The sequence below is a fragment of the Perca flavescens genome, chromosome 12, assembly GCF_004354835.1.
Source record: "Perca flavescens isolate YP-PL-M2 chromosome 12, PFLA_1.0, whole genome shotgun sequence".
NCBI classification, from domain to species: Eukaryota; Metazoa; Chordata; class Actinopteri; order Perciformes; family Percidae; genus Perca; species Perca flavescens.
This window is the reverse complement of record NC_041342.1, coordinates 2,907,290-2,926,428: the sequence shown is the minus strand read 5'-3', so window position 1 is coordinate 2,926,428 and position 19,139 is coordinate 2,907,290. Positions and strand designations below refer to the sequence as shown.

Genomic DNA, 19,139 nt, shown 5'->3' with positions numbered 1-19,139 from the left:
ATTTGAGCTAGGTATCCCTGAAATCTCGGAGTTACACAACATTTATTGCAAGAAGCTCATATGACCGCTGTGATGTTGAGTTAAAATGTAAAGTGCAGGTTAACCACCACAACCAATTAATATGCAAATAAAGTGCTCAATATGTATGTATTTAAACATTTCTGTCTTAAAATGCATTAAAATAACATTTATTGGGGTTTCTTCAAAGGTAGCATGTTTTTTACAGTAACTGGGTGATGACGTCATAAGAAGGCGTAGCAACCCATAGCGGGTACATAGACAGGCCAACAACGGGACAGTTTTATCCATTTTCGCCATCTTATTCATTCAACGCGACAACCAGCAGCGCCTGCCCCGGCCGCTGGCTCGTTGCTTGGACAGTCTCGCTCGGACACAACGCTGTAAAATCTCGTAAATAAGAGGCTTTTATTTCGCCGTTGACGGATCGTTTGTTTAAATATCACAACACATGTCCATCATAAGATTAACAAACCTGTGGTTAACTGTCTTTTAGGAGTTAAACTCAACAAGCACCTGACAACCTCGCTGGCCAGCCGTCACACACACACACACACACACACACACACACACACACACACACACACACACACAGCGCAGCAGGCAGAGGAGAGAGTGGGTCCCAGAGGCAGCAGTAAAATCAGCCCACTTCGTAGCCACAAACCTCACCCAGGCACCAATCAGCCGTTTGTCCTGGTGGAGCCTCTGCCCTGTTTCTGATGTACTCGTACATCCCACAAAAACACAATAGTTTACCATTTTAGCTAGGTCTCCAATATAACTGCTAGCCTACTAGCCGTTAGACTAGCTAACGGTAACTCTAGTCTTGGAGTCCCTTTTATGACGTCACACCCCGCCTAGTGGAAGGGAGGGGGAGTGCTTAAAACCACTGTAAAAAAATTCCAACTTTTCATATTATATTCAGCATTTTGTTATAAAAAGCCATACAAAACAATGGTGGGCGGCTCTAATCTTTATGTTTAATAAGCACATTGCTTAACTTCATGAAAAATGTAACCTGCAATTAGCACTTTAATGGAACTTTGCAGTTCAGACGTCCCTGCAGACACCCTGAGTTCGACCATCCCCTCCTCCTCCTCTTTCAGTTTTCCGCGTTCCTTCTGCAAGGCTGCATCGTCAGCAGGACGACAAAGAATGGACAAACGCTGGAATAAAAAAAAAAAGGGAAGTAAGGTTTTACACAACTGTAAAATCATGAGTACATAGGGCTAGACAATATATCGATAGCGATGTATAGGGCTAGATATCGTCTTAAATGTTGGTTTTCCTAATATCGTAATATAATTGTTGACTTTTCCTAGTTTTAAAGGCTACATACCAGTAAAGTGATGCAATTTCTTTTACTTACCAGACTGTTCTAGCTGTTCTATTATTTGCTTTTACCCACTTAGTTGATATATACACATTACTGATGATTATTTATCAAAAATCTCATTACTGGTTACCGGTTTCAAGGTAGACCGAGGTCTGAAAAAGTCACCGTTTCAAAACCACTACAATATCCTGTCATACCGTTCCTAAGGTATGAGCGGATTTTTGAGTCGTCAAGGACAGAAAGTGCAGTTTAGAAATCCCCCTCTCTGCCAGTGTGCAGTGTGTTTCAAAATAAAAGTTGTTTTTTGCCCAGATATTTAAAAAAATAATACATTTATAGCTGTCATTGCAATACCGTGAAACCGTGATATTTTGCTGAAGGTTAGACCGTCAGAATCTGATACCGGCCTATGCCTACTGTCAACCCTACAATATTGCAGAAATAGAGGTATTTGGTCAAAACTATTGTGATATTTTATTTTCTCCATATTGCCCAGCTCTGAGTACAGGAAAGTGAGCACTATTGTGCTGGGAACAAGAGATTTAGATAATTACAGATACACCACACAGTATAGTCACATCCCGAGGCTGGTGTTAGACCTTACTTTAGTTTCCATTGTCACTTTCCAACTGTCATACACTCTATGTTGAGGTTTTTATGGTATTATTGGTTTGCTGTGTATTTTTCTCACATTGTACATGATCTACTAACTGTTCTTTGAACACTGACCTGTCTGAAGGTTCCTGCTGTCAAACACATCTGTCCAGCTGCCCACAGTGGCACCATGAGAACAGAGGAGAGGGTCATGGTCCATCCTAGAGCATACGCCCAGTCAGGGTAAACGTACCAGTCATTGATCCTTAGGTGTTGCTAATCAACCTGGTAAAGGATAAAGGAACTCTGGGAAGGTGCAGAGTTACGTTAAATGTTTTTAGTGGTGGGGGGGGGGGGATTGAGTGACTGTAGAAAAGCAAGACTAGTCTACTTTTGAACTATGGACACACTAGACTTTGCACACTTTGCATTACAAATCATTGTCCAGTGCATAGACAGTATATATTAATGCTAACAGTCTATGGTCCAGAGATATACTGTATATAAATACAACAATGTGTCATTCACTGAATAACAAAGTGAGGACACTCAACACACAAAACACAGTAAAGGTGCTGTTTGAAGGAATGTTAATGGAGAGACTTTAGAAGAGGCAAATTCTGAAACTGCATAATTGTTGACTCAACATAAATTATAAATAACTAACTGAATGCAATTCAGTGTATGACAGGCAAATTAATCAAATTCAGCTGTACTGTGTAGACATTGGAAGGCATATTCAAGTTGATTTAGTGAGGAAACTGTGAAATCGTTGGCGACTAGTGAGGAGCAAACAAAGTATTTCTGATTCACCAGTGACAGTAGAGGGACGATGTAATTCCAGCATAGTTTGAAGAAAACTGATGGTCTCTGTCCTGTCATGTCCTTAATGATGTTAAATATGCGGTCAGCACCTGATGGAAGTTAAGATTTTTTAAATTACAATTTTCACATTATGTTCAAGTATTTGAATTGTACTTCAAAATACTGACATTGAGACAAGTCTTTTGCATACTAGACACTTTCAAAATTTTAAAAAGACACAGCTTGGGATCTCTGTTTCCAAACAAACTCCACCTAGAATGACTTTCAGCAAGGTTAACAATTAAATTAGTGTTTCCAATTACAAAATGAAGTCATCCATATGTGTTGTAGACCCCGTTCTGATCAGACTGTTTCTGCCAGACTGTTTCAATTCAGCTTCTAATGCCTTTCCCAGGAAAAATAAAACAAGAACAAAAAGGTATGTTCTGGACATTGCTGACTCCATTTGGAGTATTCTTTTTAACAAACTACATGTTCATCTGAATAACACATTTTCTTTAAATAAAATTGGTCCCATAACTCTGCAGCAGCCCTGCTGAAGGTAGGAAACACTTGATATTTATTATGGAGTTCCTCAAGGAAGCATTCTGGGTCCTATTTTATTTTCTTTATAAATGCTCCCTTTGGCCAACAATATTAGTCATTACAATGCCACTTATTAAAATGTATATCACTGCTTTTCCCAGTTCTTTGTGTGCTTGTATTTCTCATCTTACAAACTTTAATATCTGGATGACAGGATAGAAAGCCGTCATAAAAATAAAAGCACATGAAAAGCCAAACCACATAATCAAAATGGCATAATTAATTAAGATAATAAGTGAGTGATTTTTTACTTACCATAAATCCATCCCAAAGCCAGGCATTGACATATAGCCACAAAATCCTGACAAGCTCTGGTACAATCGTAATAATCAATAAGCTGGAATATGTAAATTCCCCCCTAGAGGAAAGAGACAGTTAACATTTTTCAAAACATCTCTGTGATTTCATGTGTAAATATGCTTCATAAATGTGCTTTTTCGTCAACATTTTGTTTACCTCAGTGACCAGGGTCAGGTGCATGAGGAAGAAGGACGAACAGATGACAAGGACAAAGATCTCGTGCTTCACTGGTGCACGGAACAGCTTCGGAAGCAAGTCGCTTACAGAGGTGATAACGCTCTCTACTGTCACAAACTGGGGGCAAAAAGAAAGGAGCAAGTTGTATGATTTCTTTGTCTACCTGTGAGTGTGCCGACCCCTTCGCTCCACTAGGTGTGCCGGTTTTGCTTTCTACAGACAATTCCACCCACCAATGCACGCATACATGACTGATTGCTTACTCCCACGTTTTTTCTGGTTTCTGTAAATAAATGCTTATTTTACGCTTAAACCTCGTCTGATGTACCAACTCTGTTGCAGCCTATGAGCTGGATTGTGGCAGTTGGTGCAACAATCTTACATGCGTGTCGACAGTCAGCAGAATGAGCATCAGCTAACTGACTTGTTTCGTCTGGTTTGATTGATAAGTATAATTGGGTGTCGTCCGCATAGCAGTGATAGTTAATTGAGTGTTTCCTAATGATATTACCAAGAGGAAGCATATATAAGGAGAATTAAATTGGTCCAAGCACTGAGCCTTGTGGAACGCCATGTTTAACTTTCGCGTACTTAGAGGATTTATCATTAACATTAACAAATTGAGATCGATCAGAGAAATAAGACTTAAACCAGCTTAGTGCAATTCCTTTAATTCCGACTAAGTGTTCTAATCTCTGTAACAGGATTGTATGGTCAATAGTGTCAAAAGCAGCACTAAGATCTAATAAAACAAGTATGGAGACAAGTCCTTTGTCTGCAGCAGTTGGAACGTCGTTAGTAATTTTCACCAGTGCCATCTCTGTGCTATGATTCTTTCTAAATCCTGATTGAAAGTCTTAAATAAATAAATAAGCTGTTACTATGGAGAAAATCACATAACAGATTAGCAACTACTTTCTCAAGGATCTTGGAGAGAAAGGGAAGGTTAGATATAGGTCTATAGTTTGCTAAGACCTCAGGATCGAGGGTGGGTTTTTTCAGAAGAGGTTTTATCACAGCTACTTTAAATGACTGCGGTACATGACCTGTTAATAGAGACATATTGATCATATCTAGTAGAGAGGTGTTAACCACGGGTAATGCTTTTTTGAGTAGCCTCGTTGGGATGGGGTCTAAGAGACAGGTAGATGGCTTAGCTGAAGATACCTTTGCCATTAGTTGTTGAAGGTCTATAGGATAAAAACAGTCTAAGTATATGTCAGGTCTAGTCGTTCTTTCTAGCAGTCCTGCGTTGAAAGGTGAACCATTAGAAGTTGAGGGCAAAAGGTGATGAATTTTATCTCTAATTGTTATAATTTTATCCTTAAAGAAGCTCTTATACACACATACAGTGTGTATATATATATTTTTTTCTTTCTTTCAAAGACTTGGTTTTTTAAAGAGTTATACCTGACTCAGCCACAGTGTCAACACTAACACCCTGTTTCTGAGCCATGAATCCAAGTACAGAGAAGACGACAAATCCAGCACCAAAACTGGTCCCACTGTTCAGCAGAGAGCCAAAAGCAGTCCCTAGAGGCCACAGAAAGAGAGACAATAGGTGCTGTCTTAATTTGTTACTGACAAAACAGGATAGAAACGGGAAATATGATGACAAAAATACGGAACCCCTGAGAGGCAAGTGATCTGAATTATTTTCTCTCCTGTGTTCATGACTTAAGAACAGGTCAAAAAGGTTTTACAGGTAGAATCAGATGGAATGTATAGAAATTAGATCATCCTCATAAAAGTCATAAACGCAGGAGAGAAAACTAATTTAGATCAGACTTAGAAAATGGATCACCAGTGCTTTCATACAAAACCTATTACAAACCTGAATATAACAGAAGGTCCCTGTAATATCCAACTTATACTTACTTGTAACAATTGTTGGTGTAGTTATTATAGCTGCCCAGAACGTTCAGAGTCCCTATAGTCAAGCTGTAGGAGAAGAATATTTGGGATCCTGCCTCTAGCCAGACCTGTAATGTCAGGAAAAACAATAACTCTACTGATTGAAATTTGTGTTTTATAAATTTGGTTGTGACCGTTGGTTAGCTGTCGCTATTATCACTATGCCATTGCCATAGAATTTTGTACAGATGTTTTGGTCCCTAATAGATAACTCCTAATGCCGCTTTCTTTGTGTTTACTTTAAACTCTGGTCTGATCGAGGAACATTAACCGGAACCTCTGAGCAACGTTACACGCTGAAAATATCAAGTTTTGAAGAAAATTTGGATAGTGCTCCAAGGCAGGCCTGCTTGGTTCTTTCGGAGAATGATTGTAAAGATTTAAAAAGAATATGTTTAGGGCATTTCCTCTCTAACTGGGACGTTTTAGGACCGATTGGTGGGATTGCTGTAGACGAAGTACACAAGGAGATACACTGGTAAGAGGTTTAACCATGTATCCAGGTAATTTAAATAGCTCACATTACTGTATTGTGTCAACAGTTAATTTTATTTAATATTGTACGTGGCCTTTTCGTTTGCAGGGTGCAAATAATCCACCAAAACAAGTTCCTTCCCGAGACTATTTTGCAGAGTCGCCAAAGACGATTGTAATAGGTTTAAAGAAATGCCGACAACCAAGAATGTTTTTTTCTCCAATCCACCAGTGTATGTTCCTCTGGCAGACCTTACTCAGCAGCGCTGTGGAAAAAGAGCTGCGCATAGTTGGGCGGTTCTACCGCGGATCGTATTTAAGCGGTTTTAAAGCTTTAGTGCGTAACTTTGGAATTGGATATTAACGAGCATCTGTTACATTCAAGCCATTGCCAAATGAGTTGATACAAAGCTAATTAGCTAATTCAGTTCCACACAACTCTCTCAGTATTTCTCAGTATGGCTATGTTCAGAGGATTGTGTCGTCCGGCGTTTTTGGCGCGCAGAAAATCAAGTTAAATTAATTACCTCTCTGAAGAGTCAATTATGTTTTCTTAATTCTCCGTGTCCTACTTGGTTAAAGGCAACTACGTGGAGCAGGGGTGGGGGTGGTGCGCGATTACGGAAGGCTTGTATCATGTGGATACAGCAACAGTTTTGTTGTCATTAGTTACCAGCAAGTACTAATGCAGTTGTCTGTACTAATGGTACAGATCAAACACATAAATGCATTGGAAACAGAAATATTTTAAATTGTGTTCCTCATTAGTGAAAACTGAGTAATTCTAAAGTTGGTTTTAAATCAAATGGTCACCTCAAGGTTAGCCAGGTGGTTCAGGTCAGGATACAGGTAAAAGTAGATCCCGTCCCAAGCTCCCGGTAGAGTCAGGCCCCTGATGAGTAGGACCAGGAGCATCACATAGGGGAATGTAGCTGTGAAATACGCCACCTGAAAACATTTTTCATGTTAATGATTGCTGTCACTTTATTTACAGCAGGCTTTTAACAGTATTAACAATATTGTTAAATACAGCCCTTTACTGTTAATGCAAATGAGAATCTAAATTACATAACATACAACAACTATAATGTATTATTAAAATACAGAACTTTACTGCTAACCAACCGTCCAGAGTATCTGAAGTAACAGTATCATGCAGGTTTTTTTTGCATCTTTGGAAGAGCAATTTCACAAATGTGAAGCTTACAAATTATTTGGTGGGTAGCCATTTAATTTCATTCATAAATCAGTGCAAGGTCAATCAGAGAGCTTTGCATTTCTGAATATACAGTACAGGCCAAAAGTTTGGACACACCTTCTCATTCAATGCGTTTCCTTTTTATTTTCATGACTATTTACATTGTAGATTCTCACTGAAGGCATCAAAACTACGAATGAACACATATGGAATTATGTACTTAACAAAAAAGTGTGAAATAACTGAAAACATGTCTTATATTTTAGATTCTTCAAAGTAGCCACCCTTTGCTTTTTTATTAATAAGGGAAAAAGTTCCACTAATTAACCCTGACAAAGCACACCTGTGAAGTGAAAACCATTTTAGGTGACTACCTCATGAAGCTCATTGAGAGAACACCAAGGGTTTGCAGAGTTATGAGTTATATGTTTTTTTCTTGGATTAGGGTGGCACCTAAATCATGGTTGCAGCTGTCGCAGTGGTCCTGCTCCGCGCCCTGCTATACCCTGCTATGCTCTGCGTGAAGCTGGCCCCCCATGTCATCCAAAAATTATTAAAAACACTGCTATTCGTTTCTGCCGGTTTGTGCCGTAAAAATGATTGATCGTGCTGTTAAGAGTTTTAAGTAATTCAACTTTACATTTTCTGGCCAGTGACATCAACCAGCCCCCATTAATGTCTGAATCTCCCCAAAATGGTCTCAATCATTTGTGCTACGTTTGTGCTGATTTGTGCTGTTAAAAAAAAAACATTTGACCTACTTTGGTTTTTACGTTATCAGGCTTTATTTGTTATGTGGCTACTATTTGGGGCTGCAAAGGCTTCTGACACCAGCCATTACTCCCATGAACGGGACATTTTTCCTTACAATAGCCTTAATGAAGCAGAAACGCTTAATGTCAGATAATGTCAATTTTTTGACAGTTTTCAGTGGTTATGAGGAGCAATATGAGAGAGACATTTTGTGATGATTAATCGTTGTTTAAACCACGTTAAGCCTTTTCATGTTAGGACTTATAAAGCCCATGAGAACCGTGGAGAGTCAACCCACAGCCGCTCCACTGCCCTGCTGAAAATGTGAAGCAGAAACGCTTAATGTCAGATAACGTCCATAATAATTGGAATTTGTGTTCGATTTTTTGACAGTTTTCAGTGGTTATGAGGAGCAATATGAGAGAAAATTTGGTGATCATTGTTTAGGTACATTAAACCACGTTAAGGTTTTTCCTCGCCATAGGTGCCAATGAAGAAGAAAACTTTAACGTAAGATAACTTCTTTTTTTTTCTTGACAGGCTTCAGTGTTCATGACCACGTTAAGCTTTTTAACATTAAGCGTTTTAGAATGTCCCATTCATGGGAGTGATGGCTGGTGTCAGAAGCCTTTGCCGCGCAACAAATGAAGCCTGATAACGTAAAAACCAAAGTAGCACAAATGTTTCTTTTAACAGCACAAATCAGCACAAACGTAGTACAAACGATTGAGACCATTTTGGGGAGATTTGGACATTAAAGGGGGGCTGGGTGACGTCACGCGTGTAACCTATAAAGCGCTATAACTTAAAAAACATAGCAGCAAAAATGTTTCTTTTAACAGCACAAATCAGCACAAACGTAGCACAAACGATTGAGACCATTTTGGGGAGATTTGGACATTAATGGGGGGTTGGGTGATGTCACTGGCCAGAAAAATCCTTAACAGCACAAACAATTTTTATGGCACAAACCGGCACAAAGGAATAGAAGTGTTTTTAATAATTTTTGGATGACATGGGGGGGCAGTCTCACGCAGACCTGTCTGAGGTTTCACCCTAAAAGAGAGTTTTTTACCTCGCCACTAAATGCTTGCTCTTGGGGGAATTACTGGAATTGTTGGGTCTCTGTAAATTATAGAGTGTGGTCTAGACCTACTCTATCTGTAAAGTGTCTTGAGATAACTCTTGTTATGATTTGAAACTATAAATAAAATTGAACTGAATAGTGCAACCCCACAAAAAGCCTAATATAATTTCCTTTACATAAATAAAGACATTTGCACCATAACTTGATGCAGAAAAGGCACAAATTGTTGCCGAAAAATGTTCAAAAATTTCAAATTTGCCCAAAAGTGGAGATCTCAACCCCCCACAGTGTCATGGTTTTGGGTTTGAGTTCTGTTGGTTTTGAGGTTCTGTTCTTGTTTCCTGTTTATGTTGTGTATTTGTTCTGTTTTCTGTTGTAAACCGTGTTTCCTCCCTTGTCTCGCCTAGCTGTAGTCCCTGTCTTGTTTTGCCTTGTGTCTGTATGTTTTGTTTCCTGTTTTATTTTGACGGTCTGGTTTTCTGTCTTGTCAGATTTACTTCCTGTGTTTTTCCCTCCTCTGTGATTGCCCTAATGTGTTTCCCAGCCCTAGTGTCACCTGTTGCTTGTTTTCTCGTTACCCTCTGTATTTAGTCTTTGTGTTCCACTTGTCCAGTGTCAGATTATTTTGTGTGCCCGTCGTGTCTCCTAGTGTTTTGTTCGTGTCTGGTTTTCGCTCCCTGGATTCCTTTTGTTCATTTTTGGTATTGGTTTTTGCCTGCTGCTGCACTCAGGACTTCCTTGGTTTATTTAGTTTTTGTTCAATAAATCCTTGTCTTCACCTTTCTCCTGCCTGCCTGCCTGCCTGCTCTCTGCATTTTGGGTCCGCCATTCCCTGCTACTACCTGACACACAGTGTTGAATCCAAAGTTAAACCCTTGATGTAAGACTGAAAAAGCACTGTCTATAGGGCATTCTTAATGTGGAAAAAAAAGGCAAATAAAATATTATTTCCAATGACCTTTCCAGAAGATCTGACACCTTTCCAGATGCTGAAGTAGCAGATCACCCAGCAGGCCAGAAGACACAAAGCCAGCTCCCATCTCACACTGCCCAGCTCCTCAATGCCTCCAGACATGCCCAGCACACGCCGTCTGAGCAGAGGGGCAATATGGCAAATGCCAAATGATAACAATAAATTCCAGAATAATTCCATATTTTACTCTGGAGTTGTATAGATCATGATTACTTTTTCTTTGTTTCCTGTCTTCTTCTATAATTTCCAATAAAGGGGAACATGTTGAAATAAAGGCTTAAATGACACCACACAGACTTGCTGGCCAGCTATCAATAACATGCATGTACGTTCTGTGCCTGCATTAGAGGAGAAAGTATTGAGCAGTCTGTAATTCCACTTTAAATACATATTTAATAATGACCTAGGAAAAGGCTGAAACAAACTATTTCTAACATAGCATTGCAAAAGGCTGAATAGTCTGCAGTGATAGAGGGAACAGTGAGAGTGCTGAACGATGTCTTCATGGGTACATTTATGATGCTAAAATTTTAATCTAGCAGGAATTATTTTACATCATTTTTACAGTTGCAACACAGGGTAAACCAATGCATATTAGTGACACAATATTTAAAAATATATTATGGGTCATTAGAAGAAAAACACTCACTCCCAGAACTCGGTTGCAGCAGAGGTGGTGTTGGTCCGATTTGCAGTCACATTAGATGAATTAAAAGTCTGAAGATCAAGGCAGTTAGCTGGGTTTGGATACAAACACAGATTTCATAATGGTAAATGTGAGAGGGATGACTGCCATACAATATATTCCAATAACGTACAGTATCTACAATACATGGTGATCTGATTCACATTTATCCTGTAGGAGAGCTCATTTTCCATTAGGCAAGTATCAACCATATGACAAAGGATTGACATGCAGTTATACTTACAACTGAAACCAGTTTTGTACAGATACAAAGTTCATTTTGAGTTAAATCTTGTCTAATCTTACCTGTGTTCCAGGTGTTGTCACAGCTGGCCCAGGGCAGCTGGGATCTAAATGAGAACACCAGGTAGAAGAGAGCCCAGACTTGGACTAAAATGTAGCTGAAGTCGTAAAGTTTCATCATGAAACATCCATATCCAATTCCTGAAAAAATAAGCAAGGTCTAAAATGTTTAAACCCCCCTCTGTTGGCTGCACATTTTACTTCAACTCACCCTGTGCCAGTGGACACAATTTACTCCAACAGGTGATGAATCCTTCCTGGGTGAACTGACCAACTGAAGTCTCCAACAGGAACAGAGGTATCCCACACACCACAGCTAACAGACCATACGGCACCAGAAAGGCCCCTATGGTAAATACAGAGACATTCTTTTCTCTTTGTCAAATGCAGCATAGAAAGAATCAGGTAAACATCAATAGCACATATACATCTAGTGTGAACACATTCATTACACACAGAAATAACAAGAGGTACATTTGATTACATGAATTCACATTTAGTCAGAGGTTTAGGGAAAAAAGCTCTTCAGTTTCCACAAGTTTAATACTTCTTTTGTTATTCATCAGTCTAAGTTACTTGAGTAGAGATGTTAGTTCTATGAGAAAAGGTATACAATTCGGAAATGACAATTTCTGCTTATGAATATTAAATGTGGCATATATAGAATGATGAAATGAATTACACTGAACAAATTATAAACACAAAACTTTTTGTTTTTGCCCCCATTTTTCATGAGCTGAACTCAAAGATCTAAGACTTTTTCTACATACACAAAAGGCCTATTTCTCTCTCAAAATATATATTTATGTAATATAGGGTTCATCCGTGAAGAGAACAAGTCTTCAAAGTGCCAGACGCCATTGAATGTGAGCATTTGCCCGATCAAGTCGGTTACGAGACGAACTGCAGTCAGGTAGAGAGAGAGAGAGAGATGACCCCTAAGCTATGAGCCTGAATTCATACATTCATCATCATTCATTCATACTCTGGAAAACACTTTGTTTAATGCATATGTGCAATTTATTCCTCCAAAACTGGAGCTTACACACTTGGAAATGGGTACAGTTATTCTGTGTACAGGCCATATACCTAACTACCTATATGTGAACTGAAAATGAAAACTAACATTACTTGTGTCCATCAGTCCAAACATATTTTACTTCATATAAACATACAAATACAAATATATCCTATAAATACCTGAATGGAGCTGTATATCAACTTGGTATTTGGTTTTCGCAGCTCACAACAGTACACTTCTTTTCAGTTGCTTTGGCACATTTCTCCAATCAGAGATGACAATAATGTGTCACATAGGGAATAGTGCTCCCTTTCATGTGCATTGTTCATTACACTATACTTTCAGAGTGAACTGTTAAATATGGACAACAACACAAAGCAGTTTCACTATCTTGGTATAAACGATGGCGTGAGGACTTGGCCGTTTGATTGGGTCATTAGAAATACTTGCCTTGGACATGTAAACAAAAGATTTCAATCAAAATACCAGTTTTGCAGGTCAGTCACTATGCAATGCACTTTACACCAACTGTTTTAAGAAATGCACTCACTGTTTTTAGTGGAGACATCTCCATGTTGATTTCACATAGCTAAAACAAACCTGAGTGATTTAAATTAGGAGGCTACAATAAGCTACACACCTGGCATGCCTATTATGGTGCAAATATGCACCACAGCACAGCTTTGGGTTCGAGGTCTCTGTACCAGCTCAAAGTTTTTTCTATTGCAGGTTATACCCGAGGAAGGCCGCACAAGGAGAGCAGAACCCTGTGGACTTTGTAAAGTCAAGACTCCCGTTCTGTTTGGACTGTTTTAGTTGATTTTTAGTTAGTTGGTTTTAGTTTTTTTAAACCCCTTTTTTAGTACATTTTATTGTTTTATCCTTGTTAAAATAAATGTGGTTCCTTAACTTGTTGTTTTTATTCATTGTTTTGAATACAACATTTTTACGGACGCATCTCCGATCCAAAGATATCAGCAGTTTTTTTTCCAAGGTAAGACGTTCACTTCACCATGCACTCTCCATAATAAATAGCTTATTATCCTGATGTGACGGTTAAACATAACTGATATCATCACAAACGTTATTCTGTGCCCTAAAAACTGGCATATTTCATGGTATTGTGTCATGCATGGACATTGCAAAATCTAGAGAAATGTGCGAGGTGGCCAGCGGGGGACAGTTGAGACACAGCTGTACCCGCGATAGAGTTCTATTATGTCACACATAATAGATAGAATGTTTAGTTGTTCAGTGTTATGACAATGTCGTAATTAACCAGCATAGGACGCAAATGAAAATAAAATTAGATATTTGTGATTTCCATTTGTGCTGTTGCAATATCTGTTTGTTAAATATATTATTCCTGTTTTATACATTTTAATCCGTGCTAATTTAAATAAAATGAATTAATTTAAATTGATTAATAAACAAATATGTTACCCAATTGTTATTTTCTTTATTTGTCTTCAATTAATATATTTGCAATGAACGGTTAGTTACCTTTACATCATTAAAAATGGGTGTCTCAACTGTACCACATATGGGTACGGTTGAGACAAAGTTGAGACAAAAAGCACCTTATATAACTACTTATGGGTATTATTGATTGATAATATCTTAGTCTACAAGCTAATGAAATGTCATGTGGCATGCCATGTGGAAATTCACTTCTTTTCAGTGTTTATTTTTGTATGAAAAATCAAAACGCAAAAAGTGTCTCAACTTTACTCAGTCTACACCAGAGAGCGGCCAATCTCCATTGACTAAACCTGTTCGAGTCGTGATTTACTCGGATCTTTAAATTGACTCACGAGTCTCTAGTATCGTGAACCCGGTTCAGTTGAGTCTTACTACAATTAAATCTAAAATGATAACAGCGCTGCACACGAATCTCTTGCAACATTAACTGCTAGTCCTAGCCATCTTAGCTGCAAAAAGCTGTAGGCCTATAACTTACAATTTCGCAGGCAACAGCAACTCCACAAGTCAACTCAAGCGACTGAGAGAGCAGAGAGACAGCTCCCGAGCATACACTGTTAATATTAATAACTAATAATATACAGTCTATGTTCCCGACCCGTAGACTCAGAGCCGGAAGCTCGCAGACCATGGGATTCTTCTTTTTTATTTTATTTTTTTAATTGCAGAATATTTTTGTTACAATTTGTCAAAACAAAGAGATTGAACTTGTAGTACACAACTCAATTCGTTACAGAACATGTTTTCATAAAGAATAAAAAACAGATAAGAAAGTAAAATAATACATATCAGTCAATAGATAGACAGTTGAAATAAATATCATATAACAAGTAGTCAATAAAAAAAAGTACATAGCCAGAGTATCTGACAGTAAATATCAGTTAAATTAATTATAAAGTTAAATCAGATAAGCATTACATACATGCTGATTTACCATCTAATCCAGAAAAAAAACATTGAAAAGAGGTTTATTTTTCATAAATTTCGATTTATGAATAAAGTAAATTATAGAAGAATAAAGCAAAATAAAGCAAGAATAGAATAAAGCAAAATTATTAAGTTGACTATATATTGTACAGAGGAGTTTGAGTCAGAAAAGTAAAAGAAGATATCAAAATTAGATAAATGTATTTTTGAGCCAAATTGTCCATTAATGAAACCTTGTATATCATTCCACAGAGAAGAGCTATGTGAACAGCTATAGAATAAATGGTGTATCGTTTGTTTCCATAAAGCAAAAGCTGCATTTTTCGTCTACGGTAGGGATAAATTTAGAGATAATCTTGTTACAGGGGTAAAAATGGTGAAGAATTTTAAATGATATTTCTTTTACTTTGTTTGTAATTAAAAATGTATGTGGGTTGCTCCATGCTCCATTCCAGTTAATATTTTCATACAAGGGGGGCCATTTGTAACTAAAGGCAGGGATAAATTTTGCACATAGAAGTTTTTTATTACTTTGTTGTTGACTTTTCTGTCTAGAAAAGATTTCTAGATTTTCCATTTATTTCCATTTATTGAAACACTGCTGGAGAGAGATATATTAAATTGATCCAATTCTTTCTCATCTCTAAGTAGGGTGATGATCCCATGGGGTATGGCTCTGGTTAAAATATCAAATTATTTTCTTGGAGGATGGAAATTAAATTTATGGGTGAAGTCGTCATAAGTTAAAATTTGATTTGAGTTATTTAATAATTGGGATACCAGTAGAATATCATGTTTAAACCAGTTTTCTATAAAGAGCGTCTTGTTCCTATATGTGATGTTCATGTTGTTCCAGATAAAACATTTACGAGGGGAGAAATTGTGTTTGTATAGAAGAGACCAACAAGTTAGAGCCTGTTTATGGAAGTTTGACAATTTGACTGGCAGTCTGTTAATGGAGTATGGGCATTGAAGCAAGAATGTAAAGTTTGGCACAATGTTCCACAAACTGTTTGGATTTTTCAAAAATCTTTTAATCCAGTTGATTTTTAATATCTCATTGAAAAGTGAGAAGTCAATTACCGATAAACCCTCCTCAGTTTTATTAGTCAAGATGTTTTTCCTAATTTTATGTGGCTTCTTTCTCCATATAAAAATATATAATAGTTTGTCTAGATTGGCACATTGTAACTTAGGTATTTCAATTGAAGTAAATAAATATGCTGCTTCTGAGAGAACTTCGGCTTTAGAAAGAAGAACCCTGCCATTCATACAGTAGATAAATCTCTTGCAAGCCAAGAATCAAACTTTTTATTAATAGAGTTGTGTAGTTAATATATATTAGTCTCTGTCATCAACTTGTAGTTATGACAGATTTTTAAGTTACTAAATTATTTATATTTATGCCACGTATTTGACCCAAATGTTTATTTTTAAGAGAAAACAGCTCACATTTTGAAAGATTTAGATTCAAGCCTGAGCTTTCATAAAATTGGTTTACAACATCTAGTGCAACTCCTATTTGGGAATTCATTTTTTAGAAACAGGGTTGTCTCATCGGCCAGCTGTGATTTTTTTATTTCTCTTTCATTCAATGCAACTCCTGTGAATGAAATCACATAGAATTTGAGCTACAGTCAAAAATAGAAGACGCGAGGTAGGGCAGCCTTGGCGGATACCTTTGTTTATGTAAAATTTGGATGAGGCCAATTTAACAACTGTTTCCCCCCATGTACAGAGTTTTTACAGCATTAATAAAATTCTTACCAAAATTTTTAAAAAGTTTAAGGTGTCAAAAATAAATTTGTGGCTTACCGTGTCAAAGGCTTTTTGAAAGTCTAAGAATAAAATAAGTTGTTCATCATCTAGAAAGTCTTTGTATTCAATCAGATCTAAAACTAGGCGAATGTTATTGGCTATGTGATGATTTTTCATGAAACCAGATCGGCATTCATCAATTAAAGTGTGTAATTTAGATTTGAGACGTTTTGCTAAGATAGATGCTAGAATCTTATAGTCAATATTTAGAAATTTAATGGGACGCCAATTTTCAATTAATAGAGAGTCTTTGTGATGTTTTGGGATAAGTGTTATGATACCTTGCCTCAGAGATTCACTCTTCGATGACTCGTGAGTTGTTGGTGACTCGTGAGTTCTCGCGTGAGTCAGTCAATCGCGCGAATCAGCCGGCTGAGTGGCTCTGATTTACTCCTCATTTCCACCAGATGCGTAACGTAACAGCTGCGGACCGGCTCCGTTGCGTGTCTGCTGCGTGCTCCGCCGTCCGTCAATGCCCACCAGGTCCGGATTTGTTTGCGGCACGGCTGCGGCCATGACTGACAGCTGTAGTCACGAGGACCCACAAGATCTCACGAAATCACGTAGAATAGAACCACAAAACCAACAACAGTTAGTTTCCATCCAGAGCGGATAACGGTGGTACTGCACCCCATGGCCCAGAAAGACTTTTCACATAGACTTTGAAAGAAACGTCTATATTTCAGTGGATCATTTGTTTCGGGGTATATCAACCTACCAGCCCGAACACTGAAAGGGTCCTTGTTTAAAACGTTACGTTTTTAACATTTTTAACATTTTTAACATTCACTAGAAGCAAATCCAGAATTATTAAATTTGGAATGATGAACGCGCATAATGGACGCGAGCAGAGCCGCGGGACTGCGCCCGCCCGCTCACATGACTGTTCTCCCGAGCTCATGTAGCTAGCTGTAATAATGGATATAGCTAATGGTTGTAATTCACCACTAAATTACTAAATGTGTCTGACAACATTATTGATCTCAGGACGTGACTTTTTGTCTGAAGACAGCGGTGTGGAGAGTGAAATGCTAGACGAGAAAAATGCTTTCAGGTAGTCTGTCGTTACGGAGTAGGCTACAGAAATATAGGCTCCTGTTATCTAAAAGATTCTGGCATTTTGCGCCCTTGGACGCCCCACTCCTCCCCCCCCAGAAGCCCCCCCAACAGCTTGCTCCTTGGCAATGGTAAGAGGAAATAACTGTCTCTTTCACCTCGCTCTTCAATTCCCATAGACACATACCCCTCCTACAAAGCTCCACCCCCACCCAACTCTTTAGATCCACGCCTTGTTTCTGGAAAACCACTGAAGAAATTGTTGTTGACCACATAATTTTGAAAAGCCATCTATTTTACTCATCCTCCAAAGAAGAGAGACGCATGGCATGAGAGGTAAGCACATTTTAGCTCAAAAACTTTTCCTTTCAAAGTAAAGTTTCTATGATTAAGGTTTTTTGATTGTAGTTTCTGAACAATTATAGACAAGTTTGAAAACATTTCCCGTCAAACTTGTGGGTCTGGGGTGATTTGTGCCAAAGGGCCTGGGTTAAGTTGTGCCAGTGATGAAGGATTCATCCCTAGAGGTGATGTGCTCAAGAAACTACCCACACCCCAAAAACTTGGTGGTACAGCCAGAAGGGAGCAGAAGTTTAGATTCCCTTGCAGCATTGACAAGTGGGTTTTAAGTAGTAGGCCAGATCCAGACCACCTAGACCTGCATACTCACAGAAGATAATCTGGAGAAGTGAGGAGATGGGCATGCCTCATCAGTGTTTGATTTAGGCCTACCTGCCATTTGTTTAACTTAGCTAACATTGATTTCGGTTTTGAGTTTGCATTATCTTATTAAAGAGAAGTTTTATTAAGTTTTTAAGTGGCCTAAGTCACAATAGGATGTTTAGAAATTAGCCTAGTTTATTCTTACAGTATATGTTACATAATTGACAGACAGCATTCTGTGTATGTCAACAGGCATCTATTGGCTAAGCCTTTTTGCCTGAAATGATTCACAAATATCATATATTGTGTATTTAAGTTTTTTTGTGTTTTCACAAAAACTACAAAATATGACTTATTCCAACAGTTTAATAGGGTGACAATATCTAAATAAACTTTAAATGAGTAATTTTGTATTGAATGTGTCTTCCTTTGATATAGCATTACAGTTCATAACATTAAAATGTTCTGCTTTACTTCAGAAATCACTGGCACAATTTACCCCAACGTATTCCGCCAAAGGCATAACTTACAGCAGGGGCAAGTTGTGCCACGAGACCACTTTTTTCCCAAAAGCTATATTTCTGAAACAATTTATTTCAGATCCAAAGTTATTGTTCTCAGGGATGCACCACATCCTGAAATATATGTACCACATCATGAAATATATGTACATCCTTAAGTTGAAGGCATTACTGTTATGGCCTCACTTTAAAGTCACTTTGAGTAAAAACTGGCACAACTCACCCCACTTTCAACCCTGTGTCAAATAGTCTTTGTATACTGTGTGTTACATGTCGTTTACACTCATTTGGGTAATGTAAGGTTTGTGGGTTTTTGTAATTATTGTAAAATAAAAAGAATGTCGTAAAATTAGGAAGAAAAAAAAAAGTTATATATTCAGCAAATATGTATGTGTTTCCAGGATTTTTGAATCATAACAGAAACAGACA

At 37.9% G+C, this 19,139-nt stretch overlaps 1 pseudogene; it reads right to left on the bottom strand.

Annotated features, from left to right (window-relative positions):
- Positions 1-822: 822 nt before the first annotated feature.
- Positions 823-12,890, bottom strand: LOC114565154 (sodium- and chloride-dependent GABA transporter 3-like; annotated as a pseudogene).
- Positions 12,891-19,139: the final 6,249 nt, after the last annotated feature.